Source organism: Physeter macrocephalus, chromosome 20 (assembly GCF_002837175.3).
Source record: "Physeter macrocephalus isolate SW-GA chromosome 20, ASM283717v5, whole genome shotgun sequence".
NCBI lineage: Eukaryota > Metazoa > Chordata > Mammalia > Artiodactyla > Physeteridae > Physeter > Physeter macrocephalus.
Window position 1 is genome coordinate 35,386,639 of NC_041233.1, and position 19,513 is coordinate 35,406,151.

The 19,513-nt window shown below is 41.2% G+C and overlaps 1 protein-coding gene across 2 annotated transcripts in view; it reads left to right on the forward strand.

Moving 5' to 3' along the window:
- Positions 1-1,864: 1,864 nt before the first annotated feature.
- The window catches only part of BMPR1A (bone morphogenetic protein receptor type 1A), a 142,603-nt gene continuing 124,954 nt past the window's right edge, over positions 1,865-19,513 (forward strand). Inside the window, exon 1 of one of the 2 annotated variants that reach the window (XM_024132058.3) lies at positions 1,865-1,951. The gene's annotated coding sequence lies outside the window, so the exon portion shown is untranslated. The remainder of the gene's footprint in view (positions 1,952-19,513) is intronic. The other variant, XM_055081358.1, reaches the window with a different exon arrangement.

Here is a 19,513-nt window from a genome sequence, read left to right on the forward strand (position 1 = left end):
TGCTCAGCTTACATCAATGGGTTCTTTGGTCAATCAGTCTGAATCTCCTCGAGCAAAAGGTCCACCCTTTCCCTTGATATCAAAGCAGTGTCCTATGTAGAAAACTTGAAAAAGTGACAAATTTTAGCAGATGCAGGGAAACTCATGTATCATACATTCATCCTGCATAGCAAGATCCATGACTCTCAAACCTGAGACAGGTATAGAGTTCAGCAAAAAAATGAAAGAATAAATAGAACTGAAAAATAACTTGGAATTACGGAAGGTATCTGAGGAATTAAGGGCAAAGGTGGATGTATAAAAGGGGGACAGAATAAAAGATGGACAAAAAAACCCGTTAAACAAGAATGTAAGGGAATTTAGCCATTTAAAGAAGAATATAAATGGAATCTAAAGGCCTGGAATCTAAACGTCTCTCAAGGGAGAATGTGTGTAAAACACAAACATCAGGGCCTGGCACATCCTTTTCCTTGCTTCTTTTTACCCACAGTTTAAAAAGTGATTTTATAAAGGTAACTTTAAAAAAGAGTATCTTTTGTAAAGAGACTTAATTTAACACCATACATTCGTGGAAAGACTTACCAAAGAGATCAAGGTCACTTTTGGTTGTTAAAAAGGGACCTAGACTCTTTCTTCACATCCAGGACATTGAATACTTTTAACGGCATTTTCCAAAGAATGAGGACAAATGGAAGAAAAGAGGTAGTGACAATTATTTATGTTTTCCAAATGGAGGGAATGAGACTCCGGAGTGTATCCGAGATCCCTAGAGTGAGCCAAGGTAGAGAAGGGAGCAATATTTATAGTCCGCTGACTTCAGTTCTGTTGGGTTAACGCCGCTCCTCATCTTATGCCTTTGGAATTCATCGGCTCCATCACAGGGTCCGCGGGCGGGCCAGGCCTCGGAGCTCCAGGACCGACGCGGAAATGCTCCTTTCCCCTGCAGCTCACTCGGAGCCTGTCCACCTCCACCTCCCCACCTGCGCCTCGGCACGCTGGCAAAGAGCCCAGAAAGAGAAGCCGGGGAGCTGTGTGGGTGAATAATGGTTGTACTGTGGCTACATTATTCTTTTCTTTGTCGCAACCACTACTACCACGATCGGGCAGTTCCCCGCCGTGGCGTGTGAATTCTCAGCGATCAGGCTTATTCCGCAAGCGCTGACCTGCCCTCACGTGTCAGAGTTTTTGTTGAGTTAGAGTTTGTTGGGGGGAGGGGTCCACACGAAGGAACCCCGGAACACTGGTAGTGCCGGGGGGCCCGGCCAGCGCGCAGCAAGGGGCTGCGAAGTCCGCGCCGTTCCACGGCGCTCAGTCGTGTGCGGCGCGAGCACTGCGTCTGCTCTACACGGCTTCCGGACACTGGCCAGCCCCGCCACAGCGGCAATAGGGCGTCTCGGTGAGGAGGGGCCGACGGGGCCGCGCGGAGGAGAACTCCCCCTCCCCTACGGCAGCCCGGCGCCCCCTTGCCGGCTGCCAGCCCTCCTCCCCGGCAGTGGGGCGCCGAGCACCTCAGACCCTTCGGGCACTTCCGCCGCGCGCTCGGCTCCTTTCGCGTCCCCGGCCGGGAGGGGCGGGCGCCCTCCCAGTGCGCGCGCGCTGCAACCAGTCTCGCGGAGGCCCGCCCCTCCCCCCAGACCCTGCTCCCGTGCCGGCCCCCCCCCACTCCTCCCTCCTAGGCGAGTGTCGGCGGCGGCGGCGACGGCTGCCGAGATTGGAATCCGCCTGCTAGCGCTCGGCGAAGGAGGAGGGAGGAGGGCGGGCAGGAAGGCTCGGGCTGCGCCGCGTCCGTCCGCGCGAGACGAGAATCGTACGGCCGCGCGAGGGGCGACCGGGCTGGGGCCGCTGCACGCCCAGGGCGGAGGCCGAGGCGGGCCCCCGCCTTGCCCCGGCGGCTCGCCGCGCCCACCCCGCTCCGCGCCGAGGGCTGCAGGATGAGTTCCCCAGGGTCCGGGTGAGTTGGCTCGTCCGGAGAGTGCGTGTGCGCGTCGGAAGAGGCCGGCCGCGGCAGGGAGGCTGGCGCGGGCTCGGGGCGAAGTTTCGGGGGGAGCCGGGAGCGCGAGGGAGGCCCGAGCTGGGGGCCGCCGGGCCTGGCCGCTCCGCAGGGTCCCCGCTGCCCCGGCTGTGTCAGGCCGCGGCCGACTGGGCCCTGCCGCCCCGGGCCTGGCCCTGCCGGAGACCCGGGCCCCCTGGCCGCCCCCCGCGACGTCCCCGCCTCTGGGCCCCTCTTTGTTCCCCACCCCCGGGTTTCAGGCCGAGTTTGGGGAGGCGGTGTGGGCGAAAGCCGCCACCAAGGACGATTCTTGAATCCTTAAATGGGAAAGGCGCTCACCTCCCCGCCCGGGAGCTGCGAGGGTGATATTCGCGATTTGTCCATTACGTTTCTGCAAAAAAAAAAAAAAAAAAAAAAGAGAAAACGAATGTCTGTTTCGTGGGGCGGTAGAGCCAGGAAGAACTAACTACTAGCCCTCCCGCAAAACTTGCCCGCGGGAAGGTGCCAGGTTTCTCGGAGGTTCACCTGTTGTCCTGCGCTGCCTCTGCTGCCATGTCTGTTGTGATTCTGCACTTCAGTTTCTGAAAACTTTCTGCTGGATTGAATATAACCCTTTTTTCCTCTTTCCAGACTCCTAGTGGAAAGGTTTGGCAAGAAAAAAAAATAGCTTGCGTCAGGGAAGAAAAATAATGTGCTGTGTGCTAGGATCTGGCGTTTTGTGACTTGTGCTCTTTCAGGCTCTCGGATGTTTTAATTTGGTCAAAGTGCTGCAGGTTTTGTCTTTCAGACGGTTAGCAAACTGTTCTGAGTACATAGTACGAACTTGGCACGTTCACCTGTGTTACGTCATTTAATCCCTGTGATAATCCTGGTTAGTATATTCCTCATTTTTTAGAAGAGGAAACCGAGACGCAAAGAGGTTGAATAACTTGTCTAAATGAGCTGGGATTTGAACCCAGGATTTTCTCTATTATTCAGGATCTGTTAAAGTGAGGCATGCGAAGAGTTAACAACAACTACAGAAAGCCTTTCTCTGCAGACACTGACGTTTGGGAGCGTTTTTCAGTAAACTCATACTTGAAATGATCTCTCATTTGTTGCTTGAGTTGAAAACAACTCCTTTATTGTATTTATTTCAAAAGAGGAGTTCAAGTCTGAATTAAAGTAGAATGTATCAATGCTTATAACTTTTCAGTTGTTGAAATAGAAAGTTTCTGAACTAGAATTTTATTTAAATATTTAAAATTAAAGCTAAAATACGGGCAGTTCTGAGCTAGAAATGGGTTGCAGTTTACAAAAGGCCAGTTGAAATTTAGAATGACCTCTTAACAGAATCAGTGTTCCCACTCCTGTTTTGCACCACCACCCCATGCCCGCGCCCGCCCGCACATTCTCCGTAGAGCTCATTTCAAACTTTTTCTGCTTGCTCTACTTCATATCCTTTCCTGAAAACATTGAGGCATCCAATGGGAGCTCCTTCCACAATTTACTGGATTCCTTTTATCATCTTCTTTCCTTCCATCTTAGTGGAAGAATATTTTTTGTCCTTCCTCCTGGTTAACACCTTATTTCATTTTTCTCTTCTTTCCTGCTTAATGGAGTATAAGTTACTCTGTTGTCTTAGAGTTCTTACAAGTATGAATGTGCTTAAGATTTCTTCAATTTACAGAAACCTTCCCTTGAGTCTGCTACTCCCTCAACCTGTCTTGTTGCTGCCTTTCCTTTTCAAATCATATTAACAATAAAAAGAAATTATGTCCTTATAAAAATGATACATGTTCGTTAAGAAAAATAGAGCAAAATGAAGTAAAATTATAATTCACTCCTTCATAATCCCAACTCTAGACATTGCCAAGAGTAGTTTACTTTTCCTGCCTTTACTTCCTGGCCATCCGTTCACTTCTTAACCCCTTATTATCTGGATTTCACCTTCACAAAGGTCACCCGTAACCTAATAAACACTTTTAAAGCCCCCTTTCTAAGTCAGCTTGAGCTTTTTGTAGCATTTAACATCGACCCATCATTCTTGAAATACCTTTCCTTGTCCATCATTCACCTGTCCATTTCATTCAACGAATATTTACTGTATTCTAACGTAACACACGAGTCGGTAGGAGTCAACAACTGTTACGCGCCTTGCCTTCATGGAGCTTAAAGTCTACTAAGGGAGACATATATTGAAGAATGAATTCTATAATTAAATATAATTGTATAGATAAAGTGCAGAGTATTTATAAGAGCTTAAAATGGGGGCCTGACCTGGTGCTGGTGTATGTTGGAAGAATCTCAGAAGGCCTTCTTAAAAATGTTACGTTGGAACCCTGTGACAGTTCTGAAGGATGAGTATGAATTAACTAGATGAAAACAGGGCTTCTGTGACATTATACTGACCTGGTTACTCTTTGCCCCTTTTCACTTTCTGTTCTTCCTTCTTCCTCATTAATGTAAGTGTTCTCCAAGTTTCACTTTTCAGATCATTTTTCATACATCTCTGGTCCTTTGACATTGTTTCAGACCCTTCTGTCTGAATAATTCTCAAATCTCTATTCTTTATTTCCCTTCTGCCCTTGAATCCTGGTTTTTCAAATTGTTTTATGCGTACCTCTACCTGATTATTCAGGTTCAAAGTGAACTCATCCTTCTAACCAAACTTGTTTCCCTGGTGTTCCTTATTTTTGTTGATGTTATTCCAAACCTAGTCCTTTTCCCCATCCCATCACGTTTTGTCTGTAGCCAACATCTATTGGTTCTGCTTTCATGGTATTGTCACTCTTCTCTCTGTTCATGCCAACTCTGGTACAGTTCTTAATACATGTTGGTATCAAGGTTATAATGATTACAAAATGAGTTGGGCCACTTTCCTTCTTTTTTTCTCTTTTCAGGAACAGTTTAGACTGGGATTATCTTTTACTTGAGAGTTTGGCAGAACTCACCTGTAAGAGCATTCAGGCTTATATATATATTTTTATTTCCTGGAGAGGAATTTGAGTACCATTTCAGTTTATTTAATAGTTGTTGATCTGTGTAGGTTTTCTATTTCTTGTGTGAATTTTAGTGTTTAATATTTTTTCCAGAAATTTATTTATTGAGTTTTCAAATCTAGTGTTATTTGGTTTTCACATAATTCTTTTTTCTTTAAATTTCTTTGATTCGATATACTTGTATACAATATTATGTCCTGTGTATATATTTGTATATTTGATAATTTTCCCTCTTCAATCTTTTTTTTTTTTTTTTTTTTTTCCTGCTAGCTGAATCAGGTTCTCATCCCACCTGGCCTAATGTTATGATCTTCTTGCCTTTACTTCCACCTTTATCCAGGTTAACTTATTCATTTTTGCCTAAATTAATCTTGAATCCCATTCTTGTCACTTCCCCACTCAGAAGTTTCCAGTGCCTTCTATTAAATGAAATTGTTTCCTTGGGATTTGTCTCAGATTTGCCAGATTCTTATCTTCCACTATTTTTGCTTCCTGCACAAGTTCTTTCCACCCTTCTGCTGTTGCTTATAACTCTTCCCTCTACTGGGACGGCATAAATAGTTAATTGTCATATGTACAAGTCCTGCCTCCTTCAAGCTCCATTTCAAATTCCATCTCTTTTTGAAGTCTTCCCCATTTTCTAATTCTGGATGGAACCCCTTCTGAAGAAAGGGATTTTCTTTTTAAAAAAAAAAAAATAAATAAATTTATATATTTATTTATTTATTTTTGGCTGCATTGGGTCTTCATTGCTGAGCATGGGCTTCTGGTTGCAGTGGCTTCTCTTGTTGCGGAGCACAGGCTCTAGGCATGCAGGCTTCAGTAATTGTGGTGTGCGGGCTCTAGAGCGCAGGCTCAGTAGTTGTGGTGCACGGGCTTAGTTGCTCCGCAGCATGTGGGATCTTCCCGGACCAGGGATTGAACCCGTGTCCCCTGCATTGGCAGGCAGATTCTTAGCCACTGCACCACCAGGGAAGTCCCTGGTGGATTTGCTTAATGCCTGAAGTTTTTAATCTAATATTTCTTTTTGCACTTACTCATGTTTTTTTTTTCTTCCAGTTTTATTGAGATATAGACATACAGCACTCTATAAGTTTAAGGTATACAGTGTAATGATTTGACTTACATCATGAAATGATTATCACAGTAAGTTTAGTGAACATCCATCATCTCATGTAGATACAAAATTAAAGAAATAGAAAAAAAAATTTTTCCTGTGATGAAAGCTCTTAGGATTTACTCTCTTATCAACTTTCATGTATAACATACAGCAGTGTTAATTATATTTATCATGTTGCTGTACATTACCTCCCTAGTACTTAACTTTCCTTATAACTGAAAGTTTGTTGCCTTTTGTCACTCATTTGTCTTTTTAAAAAAACAATCTTGTTGACATAATTTGTATACAGTGATATGTACACATGTTAAGTGTGTACTTTCATGAGTCATTTGGTCTTTTACAGTGATTTTTATACAAATATTAGTTCCTAGACTGTAGAAGGGGTCTGTAACTGGCTTTGTTGCATATTAAAATGATAAATGGAAAAAGGCCCTGTCTAGCCTAGCAGCAGCTGGACATCAGTTATAGTTGTATTGACATGACTTTTGGATCTTGGGAGCAGGGAGACATGGAGAGAGAGGAAAATGGGTTTCCTCTCAGGCTAAATTTTGGTCTAGAAAGCCTTTCCTTCTTCCCTCTTCCACATTTTATTAGTGTTTATGCTTTTAGAATGTCCTTTTAAAACCTCAAGGTCCATATTGACCACATCAGTACAACTCTTTAACCCTAAGATTAAATGCTGAGTTGTGTTGAATTACGTCAACTATAAGATGCACCATAATTTTATAGACCATTTATACAGAAAATATGCTTCTAGTTAGTTTTAAGAAGCCGTCGATTGTAAGATGCATCCTAATTTCAGAGATGCTAAAATATGAAAAATATATGCGCTTTGTAATTGATGAATAGGGTTTCTCTCACTTATCAAAACTCCCATCCCTTTAGTGTAGATGTTGGGAAGAAGAATTTAAACCACACTAATGTAGGGGTGACTTATAGCTCTACTGTTACTGTGAAAAGGGATTTTTTAAGAGAGGATGCTTGTTAAACCTCTTTAACAAGTAAAATGTTTCAGGCAGTATATAGAAATATTTATTTTTGAATGAGGTCTCTCACAACGAGGTATGCCAGTCTGATTGCGAGGTACTTTGACACCCCCTCCCCCCCACTTTTTCCTCTTAATTTCTTTTGCTCATTTTCTGAACTTACAGGCTATCTGAAGAGCTGGTAATTTTCACACAGTGGCACAGATTATGTAAGGGGGGAATTGTGGGAGAGTTGTGACAACCAGTTTTGTGGGTTATTTTAAAGACAATATCCAGTATTTATATATCATCATTAACAATCATATACCTAATTTGTTTTTAAAGTAGATATAAAAGTAATTGTAAATATTTGGGTAATTTACTAAATCATAGTTATAATGTTTGTCAATTTTATAGCCAGTTTTTTTTCTTTTTTTAAAATTAATTAATTTATTTTTTTGGCCGCATTGGGTCTTTGTTGTTGTGCGTGGGCTTCTTCTCGTTGCGGTGCATGGGCTTTTTCTAGATGCAGCAAGCGGGGACTACTCTTCATTGCGGTGCGTGGGCTTCTTATTGTGGTGGTTTCTCTTGTTGCAGAGCACGGGCTCTAGGCACATGGGCTTCAGTAGTTGTGGCACGTGGGCTCAGTAGTTGTGGCTGCGTTGGGCTTAGTTGCTCCGTGGCATGTGGGATATTCCTGGACCAGGGATTGAACCCGTGTCCCCTGCATTGGCAGGTGGATTCTTTTTTTTTTCTTAACATCTTTATTGGAGTATAATTGCTTTACAATGGTGTGTTAGTTTCTGCTTTATAACAAAGTGAATCAGCTGGCAGGCATATTCTTAACTGCTGCGCCACCAGGGAAGTCCTTATAGCCAACTTTTAATAAATTTTATTGAAGTATCATTGATTTACAATGTTGTGTTAATTTCTGCTGCATAGCAAGGTTGATTCAGGATACTGAATATAGTTCCCTGTGCTATACACTAGGACCTTATTGTTTATCCATCATATATATAATAGTTTGCATGTGCTAATCCCAAACTCCCAATACTTCCCTCCCTCATTGCCCTCCCCCTTGGCAACAAGATGTCTGTTCTCCATGTCTGTGAGTCTGTTTCTGTTTTGTAGATAAGCTCATTTGTGTCATACTTTAGATTCCATATATAAATGATATGATATCAAATATTTTTGATATTTATCTTTCTGTGTCTTATTTACTTCGCTTAGTGTGATAATTTCTAGGTCCATCCATGTTGCTGCAAGTGGCATTATTTAGTTCGATTTTATGGCTGAGTAATATTCCATTGTATATATATATACCACATCTTCTGATCCATTCATCTGTAGATGGGTATTTAGGTTGTTTCCATGTCTTGGCTATTGTAAATAGTGCTGTATAGCCAATATTTTAAAGGCTATCAGTTCAAAAAAAATATTGATAGAAACAAAATGACAAGCTCAAAGATCCCCAGTAATGTTTATTTGTTTATTTATTTATTTATGGCTCTGTTGGGTCTTTGTTGCTGCGCGCGGGCTTTCTCTAGTTGTGGCGAGTGGGGGCTGCTCTTCGTTGTGGTGTGTGGGCTTCTCATTGTCATGGCTTCTCTTGTTGCGGAGCATGGGCTCTAGGCGCGTGGGCTTCAGTAGTTGTGGCACGTGGGCTCAGTTGTGGCTCACGGGCTCTAGAGCACAGGCTCAGTAGTTGTGGCACACGGGCTTAGTTGCTCCGCGGCAGGTGGGATCTTCCCAAACCAGGGCTCGAACCCGTGTCCCCTGCATTGGCAGGCAGATTCTTAACCACTGCGCCACCAGGGAAGTCCCCCCAGTAATGTTTTTTGAAGAAAGCACTAAGTAGGGTCTTAAGGAGATCAGATGATTAGTGGAATCCGTCTTGTGGACTCGGGGGGGGGGGTCCCTAAACCAAGTTCATAAGGGCAGTTAATATAGAACTAATGGGGGCTTCCCTGGTTACATAGTTAGTATGATTAGTTACATAGCGGAGAATCAGTTTGAAGGAAAGAAGACTGAAGACACTGAAACTTGTAGGGAAGCTGTTCCATCCTGGCTCAGACTAGGATAGTGGCAGGTAATTAGGGCGTAGAATGGACAGGACTTGGTAATTAATTAGCTGCGGGAGAGAGGAGGAATGGGATTGTCAAGAATGACTCCTAGGTTTCTAGATTGGAAACCTGGTAGGGTAGATGTGTGTTGTTGGCTGAGATGAAAAAAGTGGAAGGAGAGCTGGCTTCTGGAGGAAAATAGTTTAGTTTTGATCCTCTGAAACACCAGGTAGAGAGTTCTACTTGGCAGTTGCTTGCATATATTGGTCTGGAGTTTGACAGCGATTTGGGCTGGAGGTAGACATTTGGGAGTGATTACCATATAAGTTGTATATTTCAACAATGGGAATTGGGTGGCTCTCTCAGGTGACTTTTGCTTGCAAGTGACAAACCTAACTCATAGCTTAAAGGGGAAAAAGGCTCTCCTCCTACCCCGCCTCTCACGTTTTTGAAAAGACTGGAAGTAGGTATGGCTGGATCTATGTGTTCAGATGATGTAATCGGGGGTCTGTCTTCTCTGCTTACCTCTTTTTGGCCTCATCTGGCAGAGAGGACCACTGGTAACTCTAGGCTTATAATGGGCCTTATTGCTATGGATTCAAGAGAGGGAAAAAGCAATTCTTTCCCAGGTGCATGTATTCTGTCTCATGGAGAGATTGTTATCGGGTCTACATGGAGTCTGGGGTACCATCATTGGCCAGAACTGGCTTATATGCCCACTGGAGCAGTCAGGGACTAATAGCCTTCTTGGAACCAGGTGAGATGGGCAAGTGGTTGTTTCCCCAAAGAAAGGATGGCTCTGGGTAGGTACACAACATAAATCTACTATTTTGGGTTCTTAACCCTTTTAAAGGTCATTTTTTGAGTATCTGAAGAAAAATACACAAATGTAACAAGCGTATAATTTCATGGTTATGTTATGGACCTCATTTCAGGAGCTCCTGGTATATAACAGCAGAGAGCCTAGAACAGCTCTGAGAAACAGCAATTTAAGACCTAGGTAGAGAAGATAGACATTAAATAATTTCACAAATAATTATCTAATTATAGTTATATTAAGATATACAAAACGGATGTACAGGGAGATTATAAGAGTGTGTAATAAGGGAACCTGGTCTGTTTAGGGTGCAGGTGCTTTGGAAGGCCTTCCTGAGAAAGTGGCCTATAGAGTGAGACCTTGGACCAGAAAGGAGAGGGAGAGGGCTCCTGGAAGTATTTAGTAATTTTTAAAGCAAACATTTTTTGCTCTTTTAAAAATTATAAAAGCAGGACTTCGCTGGTGGCACGGTGGTTAAGAATCCGCCTGCCAATGCAGGGAACATGCGTTTGAGCCCTGGTCCGGGAAGATCCCACGTGCCGCGGAACAACTAAGCCCATGCACCACAACTACCGAGGCTGTGTGCCAGAACTACTGAAGCCTGCGTGCCTAGAGCCCGTGCTCCACAACAAGAGAAGCCACCGCAATGAGAAGCCCGCGCACCACAGCGAAGAGTAGCCCCCGCTCGCCGCAACTAGAGAAAGCCTGCGAGCAGCAACAAAGACCCAACGCAGCCAAAAATAAATAAATAAATTTTAAAAAATTATAAAAGCAGTACACCTACTGTGGATAATTTTGGAAATATGAAAAATTTTAAAGAAGCAGCAGAACACTTAAGTATTGGCTTCTAATTTTTTATAAACTAACATCTAGTACTGGTACTACCACTAAGCTAACTGTGCAGTCTTGGATACTACATTAACTCTATCTGATCTCTGTTTCCTTATCTTAAAAAGTGAGAGGACTTGATAAACTTTAAGGTTTTATGCTTAAAGAAAAAAAGAAAGAAAATTCCATGACTTTAATGTAGAGCAGTTAGTCACTGAAATTGCAGATCTTGTAATGCTTTTGGTCCTGATGACAGCACTGGATTTCTGACTTTTGGCTGAAAAGTCACTCTTCCTGTCCTGGCAGTCATTTCAGGTAATGAAGGGAATAGCGTATGACCAGTGGTATTCTTCCATGCTCAGCTTTCTTTTCTCCTCTTTTGAGCGTAGCCTTTAGGTAAATTATCTGCAATGTTACAGGCTCTCAATTTTGAAGTTAAATCTGGAGGAGACTTGCGTGCTTGTCATACTCTTTTGTGTATATTGAAATTTTTAGGTAGTTTTCTTATTCGAAATTAAAATTTTTGTAATATATTTTAGGAATATAAGATCTTGAATGTCTTAAATTTGTATTTAACTAAAAATATTTTAGATTTCTAGCTGAAAGGAGCTCCTGATGGGAAATGTTAAAGTAAAGGCTGTTAAATTTTGGTAAGGTTGTTAAACTTATATGTTTTTCAAAAAATAATTTTAAAATGTCTTGAAATAAAAATATTTCAACAGTATCCAGAAGTATCTTAAATATACACCAAATCAACAAAATATGGTCACTTGATAACAGATAACTTTTATTGTCTACATTTCAGTAATATGCCGTGTCCCCTGCATTGACAGGCGGATTCTTAACCACTGCGCCACCAGGGAAGCCCCTCTTTTTAATATTTAAGATTTGTTAGAAACTTTTCATGGGTAACTTTTTGACTGGCATTCTTTGACTTTCCTAATGTTTCCTGTGCATTGTAGAAAAGGATATTAAAAGGTCAGTGGAATACAGTTACTTTTTAAACATCCAGAACCCTTCTCGTAAATATTTTTTAAATTAGTGTCCTGGGACTTCTCTGGTGTTGCAGTGGTTAAGAATCCACCTGCCAATGCAGGGGACATGGGTTCAAGCCCTGGTCCAGGAAGATCCCACATGTGGAGCAGCTAAGCCCGTGTGCCACAACTACTGAGCCTGCGCTCTAGAGCCTGTGAGCCACAACTACTGAGCCTGTGCACCGCAACTACTGGCGCCCGTGCGCCTAGAGCCCGTGCTCCACAACAAGAGAAGCCACGGCAATGAAGAAGCCTGCGTACCGCAACAAAGAGTAGCTGCCACTCGCCGCATCTAGAGAAAGCCTGTGCGCAGCAAGGAAGACCCAACGCAGCCATAAATAAATAAATAAATAAATAAAATAAAATAAAATTAGTGTTGTATATCTCATTTCTGAGACATATATAAGTTTAATTGTTGATGACGATCACACAGACAAGCCTTTTTCACAGCTTTACCATGGCTTTTACTCTTAAAGTAGTTGAAATTGGGTAGATATTTGTAAAACATAATTATGTTATTTGTATTGTTTCTTAGAATACATTTAAAATCTATCCTGTGAGAGAACAGGAAGAAAATTTAAAAATACTGCCACATCAATTGAAAATGAAAGTGAATAAGCTCATCTAGGGGGCAGTTTGGGGAGTAAAATAGGTTGAGAAATGAAACCTGATTTTTACCTGTTAATGATGCTGAGACTGTCCTCTGGAATATTAGTAAATGGCTTATGTTGTTCCATAAAAAATTTTTAAACATAAGTGGTTACGCATGTAGACATTTAAAAAGAATCCTTTTCCTCGCAGGTTTCTCTTTAAAACAAAACAAAAGCCATTTTTGCCTCCTTATTACAGAAGTGGTGCTCACTGAACAAATTTAAAACACAGAAAAGCCCTGAGAAGAAAGTAGAAATCTGTCATATTCATGCTACTCAAAGGTGACATCTGTAAACATTTTGGTATACACAGTGTAAGTTTAAAAAAATCTTACTGCTTAGTGTTTCTGCCATAACTTAAGAACTTGATGAAATTAGGTGAGTAAAGCTGAAATTCTGTGCATACATTAAACTTGTATGTCTGAACCTGCAATATAAGAAACTTAGAATTAAGGGGATGGGGTTGGGGGGGAGTTATCTAAATAGAAATAGAAAGTTTTGGAAATTTGGCTGTCTTGTTCTAGTTATCTGTTCATCTTTTTTTTCGTGTATATTCTCTTTTCAGCTGTGCAAGTTTTAAGCTTTAAAAAAAATTAAGATGTTTCAAATTTGAAGTGTTTTTCTATAATAATGGACTAAAATAGAGTAAGATGTGGGGAGGTAGAACCTAAACTGAGGAAGGTCAAAAACCATATGGAAATAGAAAATCCAAAATCTCTTGCAGAATGAAGCTAGGAAGAATGGAATCTAAACACTGAAATTATACATCTGCGAGGCAGCTGTGCGTTCTTTGTTCATAGGTTCTGTTGCAGAAATAGCAGAGAAACTTTGAAAGAGAAACATATCCTAAATAGACTGAGCTGATATTCTTACAACTAATTATGATATGGACAATTTTAGTGTTACAGTGTGTATTAAGTCATCTTTAAACGAATTATTCCCTTTTCTTAAGGAGTTATAAAAATTCCTTTCCAAAAGTAACAGATCACTTTGGGGGGTTAAGTTTGGGTTTCCTATTTAAATCTTCAGCACTGAATCAACATTTTATTAGATTACAGATCAGGGGATTTTCAGTGATACTAAAAGAGTGTGATCTGTTGTAAATTTGTTGGTTGCTTTCGTTTTTGTTAGTATTCAGGGATGTGTGGTACTTTAATGTTCTGCCCTTCAAAAATCAGCTCTTATGAATTTGTTTAGACAAAATATTTAAGTTTTAAAATAATCAGGCATTTAAAAACAGTTGAGGGACTTCCCTGGCAGTCCAGTGGTTAAGACTGCCTTCCAGTGCAGGAGGTGTGGGTTCGATCCCTGGCCAGGGAGCTAAGATCCTACATACCAGCGTGGTGCAGCCAAAAACTAGAAAAACTAAAAAAAATAAAAAATAAGTAAAACAGTTGAAATTTAAAAAGGGAAAGGCATAAAAAGGCTTTTATTTGGTTTGGGGATGCTTAAATTACTAACATTTGAATAGCTTTATACTTTACAAAGCACCTTTTAGTATCCATTATCTCTGGTGATTCATGGTCTTGCTAACATTTTTTACCTCTTGAAAATTAAGGCAGAACACTGTCAGTTAAGTCAGCGGTTATAGAATGCTCTTTAGTTTTTACTTACTATAGGGATGATACATATTCAGGACTGAGAAAACATGGAAAAGTAGAACAAAAAGGAAACACATCCCCAGCGTCTCATAACAACCATTATTATTTTCGGTCTTCTTTTTCTACTCATATTTTTTGTGTAGTTTGCCCTGATACTGAGGATGCAATATTTGTATCCTTTTAAAATTCACATCTTAAGCATTTCTAATAAAAAAATAGTTCTTAACCATTTGGGAGGGGTACTGTTTCAGTAAAATTATTTTCTACTTGAGGGAAAATATTTTATCCTAGGATCATGTGTTATAAATATATAGTGGTTAAGAGCATGGACTCTGGTTGGGTTTAAATCCCAGCTCAGCTTCTTCCTAGCTGGGCCATCAGCAGTTTTGATAAATTGAGTAATATCTCTGTGTCTGTTTCCTCATCTGTAAAATGGGAATAATGGCTCCTACCTCATGGAGTGGTTGTAAGTTTATATATATATGATATATATATATATGTCATATGTATATATAAAACACATATATAATATAAATGTATTTTATATCTTAGAACTCTATCTGACCCATTGTAAGCACTGTGTACATTACCTAAAATTTTAGGTCAGGGACCATGACCACACTGACTGCTGATCAAACTGGCAGACAGAACATTAGTAAAAATACATAAGGTCAGGTGATGCAACGAAAAAGCATAATTAATATATAGTGAACATCACACCCAGTAAGGATAGAGTGTGACCCATTTGCTGGGTCATTAAAGCAAGCCTCAACAAATAATAAAGGATTGAAATCATTCACAATGTCCTCTAACGATAATGGAATTAAGTTAGAAACCAATAACAAAAGATGATGAGAAAATCTTTAAAATTAAACAGTGCACTTCTAAATAACCACACATGGATCAAATAAGTTACAGAAGAATTAGGAATTATTTGGGATTCAAGAATAATGAAAATACATGTCATATCAAAATTTGGGATACAGTTAATTCTCAACTTAGAGGAAATGTTATAGGTTTAAAAATATATGTTAGAAAAGTAGAAAGCCTAAAAATAAACGATTTAAGTGTCCATCTCAAGAAATTTAAATGATTGGGATTTCCTCTTAAGTTTGATTGGATGGATTGTGGGGGAATTTTAGTTTCATGTTTTACATCAAATTCCCTTTTTAATAAGACAGGAGGAAAGGTGTGATTGACCAAAATAGGTGTACTTTGTTTTCCTGTTAGTACATTTGAACTCCATCTCCTCCACAAAGCTTGATTCCTAATTTACTTCATTTCTAGGAGGCTTCAGTACCCTTTATGAAAACCTCCTATTTTCTTGGCACTTGCATAGAGCCCTTAACTTTTCTAAGGAGAAAGAAACAGTCTTTTTGAGGAAGCAGAGACAATTCTGAGATGATCAGTTTAGTGTTGGTAACTATTTCTAAGTCTTTAATAAGACTTGGAAAGTATAGTTCAACTTGATAAGTATGTAATGAGCACCTGTTACAGAGTAGAGACTGTTCAGACTTGGTTATACAATAGTGAATTAAAATAGCCCTGAGTTCTGCTTTCATAGAGCTTATGCTCTAGTGGGGGAGACCAAAAAACACAAACCCACCCAGTTATGTCATGACAATGCAGTATTGGTGCTAGGAAAGAAAAGTATAGAATACTAGGAGAGTGGTTAGTAGGGGACCTAACCTTATTTAGGTTAAGAATGTGGTGAGATATGTAAAAATTAGAATAAAGCGGGGGAAAAGACCCATGGAAAATCGTAGAAAGTATATTTTTAAAAGGTAAGAGAATAAATCTTAAAATGTGTTATCTTAACTGACTTAAACAATCCAGAGGCCTGAGTGGTTATCCTTAGTCCAGTATTGACTATTGGATAGTCTCATTCAGGACATGCTTTAGGTCTCAGTTCTCTGTTCTGTAGAATGGAAGTGGTCAGGATTAGACGAGATAATGGCTAAGTTTCTAGTTCCAAAGTGCTAATTCCATTGAAACTTTTATTAGCTCTTTAAAGAGTATTTTTCTCTGATTGTGAAAAAAATATATGCTATTTTTAGAAAAATTTGGAGACTATAGAAAAGAAAGACTCTGTCCCTCAAATTTCATTTGTACTGGTGATGTCAATTTTATTATAAATAGAGAATATAGAGAGAATTTGACCTCCTTGCAGCTTTGGGAGGTATTGGTTAACAGGACAGCATTAATCAGGATAGGCTAAATTATGCCACATTAAGGAAAAAAATTCTCAAATTTCAGTGGCTTGACAGAGTGAAAAGTTTGTTTCTCATTCCATATTCAGCTTGGGTCAAGTAAGCAGTCGAGAGAAAGCCTGTCAGAGGCTCTACCATCTTGTAGCTGTTCCTCTGGAACACATGGCTTTCTCGGTTGCTATGGAAGGAAGGAGAACATTGGAGGATCTTGTAACCAGCAATTATGTATGTAACTTTAGTAGTAGGAACTAGTCATTTGGCCTTACCTAACTGCAAGGGGGTAAAGAAGTGTAGTTCTTCCATGTCCCTGGAAGTAGAGGAGACCTGGCTATGGGTGAGCTTTAAAAAGTCTTTACAATAACGACCTTGCTTTTCCTGGCCATAGTTGAGTAGACTGAAGATGGACCTCTAATTCAAGTGGGGCCAGTTGGATTGTTTTGCCTAGGAGTTTGCTTTTGGGCCACTGGTGACTGGAGTGTTCAGGCCATTAGACACAGAGGGTTTGCTCCTAGTCAGGGTGGTGGGATTCAAATACCTAAGCAATCAGAAATTTATCTGTAGAGAGAAGAATGAATCAAATGCATTGAAGAAATAAGGTGTTGTGTACCTTATTTGGGGGGAAAAAATAACTATTGGTATTCAGTGGCTTTGGGGGGGAAAATAACTTGGTATTCAGTGGCTTTCCATTTCTCAGTTCTAGATCCTTAATGAAGACTGACTGTAGTTCCTACACATAGATTAAAAAAAAATTAATTAATTAATTCATTCATTTTTGGCTGTGTTGGGTCTTCGTTGCTGTGCATGGGCTTTCTCTAGTTGCGGTGAGGGAGGGACTACTCCTTGTTGTGGTGCGCAGCCTTCTCATTGCAGAGGCTTCTCTTTGTTGCGGAGCACAGGCTCTAGGGTATGCAGGCTTCAGTAGTCGTGGCACGAGGGCTCAGTAGTTGTGGCACAGGGGCTTAGTTGCTCTGCAGCATGTGGGATCTTCCTGGACCAGGGCTTGAACCCATGTCCCCTGCATTGGCAGGTGGATTCTTAACCACTGTGCCACCAGGGAAGCCCCATACACATAGATTTCTTGAGAATATATATGCTTTTGCAACACACGGAATAGTCCCCAAAAGTGAGCATCTTTTGTTCCACAAAGAAAATCGGTAGATTTTCAGAAAGCAAAAGACAAACAGGTTATAGTTTCTGACCACAGTGCCATAGAAATGTACAGCAAGAGGATGCTTTACTTCCCCCAAAAAACAAAAACATACAGAACAAACAAAAACATAAATCTAAAACAAAAACACCTACATTCTTGGCGGGGGGGGCGGGAAGAGACATAGCTTTTAAATAGCTTAAAGGGACAATCATAACTGAAGTCACACAACTTAGAAGTAAATTACAGTAAGAACACACTGTAATACCAGTGTAGCCAATGTGAAACTTTATGGGAAATTCATAGCAATTAAATATTAATTAGTAAATAAGAAAGATTAAAACTGATTGAACAAGGTGTATTGGTTCAAGATGGTAGAGTAGAAGGACATGCTCTCACTCTCTTGCGAGAGCACCAGAATCACAACTAACTGCTGAACAGTCATTGACAGGAAGACACTGGAACTCACCAAAAAAGATATCCCACCTCCAAAGACAAAGGAGAAGCCGCAATGAGATGGTATGAGGGGCACAATCACAATAAAATCAAACCCCATAACTGCTGGGTGGATAACTCACAAACTGGAGAACACTTATACCACAGAAGTCCACCCACTGGAATGAAGGTTCTGAGCCCCACGTCAGGCTTCCCAACCTGGGGGTCCAGCAACGGGAGGAGGAATTCCTAGAGAATCAGACTTTGAAGGCTAGTGGGATTTGATTGCAGGACTTTGACGGGACTGGGGGAAGCAGAGACTCCACGCTTGCAGGGCACACACAAAGTAGTGTGCGCGTCGGGACCCAGGGGAAGGAGAAGTGACCCCGTAGAAGACTGAACCAGACCTACCTGCTAGTGTTGGAGGGTCTCCTGCAGAGGCGGGGGGTGGCTGTGTCTCACCATGAGGACAAGGACACTGGCAGCAGAAGTTCTGGGAGGTACTCCTGGTGTGAGCCCTCCCAGAGTCTGCCATTATCCCCACCAAAGAGGCTGGGTAGGCTCCAGTGTTGGGTCACCTCAGGCCAAGCAACCAACAGGGAGGGAACCCAGCCTCACCCATCAGCAGAAAAGCAGATTAAAGTTTTACTGAGCTCTGCCCACCAGAGCAACAGCCAGCTCTACCCACCACCAGTCCCTCCCATCAGGAAACTTGGGATAGCCCCATCCACCAGAGGGCAGACAGCAGAAGCAAGAAGAACCACAGTCGTGCAGCCTGTGGAACAAAAACCACATTCACAGAAAGATAGACAAGATGAAAAGGCGGAGAGCTATGTACCGGATGAGGGAACAAGATAAAACCCCAGAAGAACAACTAAATGAAGTGGAGATAAGCAACCTTCCAGAAAAAGAATTTAAAATAATGATAGTGAACATGATCCAGGACCTTGGAAAAAGAATGGAGACACAGATAGAGAAGGTGCAAGAAATGTTTAACAGACTTAGAAGAATTAAAGAACAAACAAACAGATGAAGAATACAATAACTGAAATGAAAAATACACTACAAGGAATCAAAAGCAGAATAACTAAGGCAGAAGAATGGATAAATGACCTGGAAGACAGAATGGTGGAATTCACTGCTGCGGAACAGAGTAAAGAAAAAAGAATGAAAAGAAGACAGCCTAAGAGACCTCTGGGACAACATTAAATGCAACAACATTCGCATTATAGGGGTGCCAGAAGGAGAAGAAAGAGAGAAAGGGCCTGAGAAAATATTTGAAGAGATTACAGTTGAAAACTTTCCTAACATGGGAAAGGAAATAGCCACCCAAGTCCAGGAAGCGCAGAGAGTCCCATACAGGATAAACCCAAGGAGAAACACGCCAAGACACATAGTAATCAAATTGGCAAAAATTAAAAATTATTAAAAGCAGCAAGGGAAAAACGACAAATAAAATGCAAGGGAACTCCCATAAGGTTAACAGCTGATTTCTCAGCAGAAACTCTACAAGCCAGAAGGGAGTGGTATGATATACTTAAAGTGATGAAAGGGAAGAACCTACAACCAAGATTACGTGGCAAGGATCTCATTCAGATTTGACGGAGAAATCAAAAGCTTTACAGACAAGCAAAGGCTAAGAGAATTCAGCACCACCAAACCAGCTCTACAA